The sequence below is a fragment of the Pyxicephalus adspersus genome, chromosome 2, assembly GCF_032062135.1.
Source record: "Pyxicephalus adspersus chromosome 2, UCB_Pads_2.0, whole genome shotgun sequence".
NCBI lineage: Eukaryota > Metazoa > Chordata > Amphibia > Anura > Pyxicephalidae > Pyxicephalus > Pyxicephalus adspersus.
In genome coordinates, this window is record NC_092859.1 from 67,944,689 (window position 1) to 67,945,828 (window position 1,140).

A 1,140-nucleotide genomic window follows, 5' to 3' on the forward strand; every position below is an offset into this window, starting at 1 on the left:
GGGGTTTACATCTTCCTTCTATTTTGTCTTCTCCTGAAGAACTGCACATAATCTCAAATGAAATGCGTAGAGAATAAATGATTATGTTTCCCTTCACAGCAACATAAGCCCCTAATAACTGTTTAGTGTGTTTTGTCATTTCATACATAAATAATTTTATGTAAAAACATTTTTATGAAGAAAATAGAACATGCACAAAAAATATGGATGTAGGGTGGTGTACTGAAAAGGATCCTTATGTTAGAGGTTCAGGTCACCGCTGTTAGTATAGATAATGTTGGCACACATTAGATGGTAACCGTAACAATCTACTTGTATTAGAATGAAATACATGATGCCAAGTTCAGGGGATATTTGGCATCATCTCCATTTCTCATGGAAAGGAGATTAACTGGCTTGGATGTGATGAACAAATTGGTAGAGCACCCTGAAATTGAACTGGAGCCTAAAATACCTCTTTTTTGACGGGCTTATGGTTGAACCTGAAGGCTCCCTTCAATAAGGGGGTGACCAGATACCTACCTTTTTCTAGGCAAGTACTGCATTGCATTAGGGGAGATTATCATGTATTTCTGAAAACGACTGATAGAAAAGGAACACAATTTTTTTAATCAAATAATACAAAACAGGTATGGCATAAGGGCATCTCCAAAGCATGGCATGAAAAATACTTATGTATCATCATCGTTGCACTCTTCATTTTCTAGGAAAAAATACCTTTTCTCCACTGTACAGTGTTTTGTTGTTTTCTTTGGTAACCCCCCCCATGGCAGTGCCCAGTTACATTTACAGTAGTTTGCGTATTATGCCTAAAATAGGCTTATTTATTTATTAGCTTAATCCACCCACCCACCAAAGACTTCAGTTGAGCTGGTTCAAATGTACGGTTTAATTCATTTTTAGTGAAATTCCTTGAATTTGGCAAATGTGCTGAACCCAGACACTTTTGATCATCCCTAATCATGATGTAATAGTTAAGGCTTGTTCATATCCTAGAAGTAGCCAATGGGGACATGACTGGATTTACAGCACTCCTTTAGCCCGCCGACGAATCGTGGATGTAGGTGAAAGTACAGGGCAACAGAACGGGACTAACCCCAATAGGTTACTATGTTGGCATTCAACAAAATTGTAACTTGA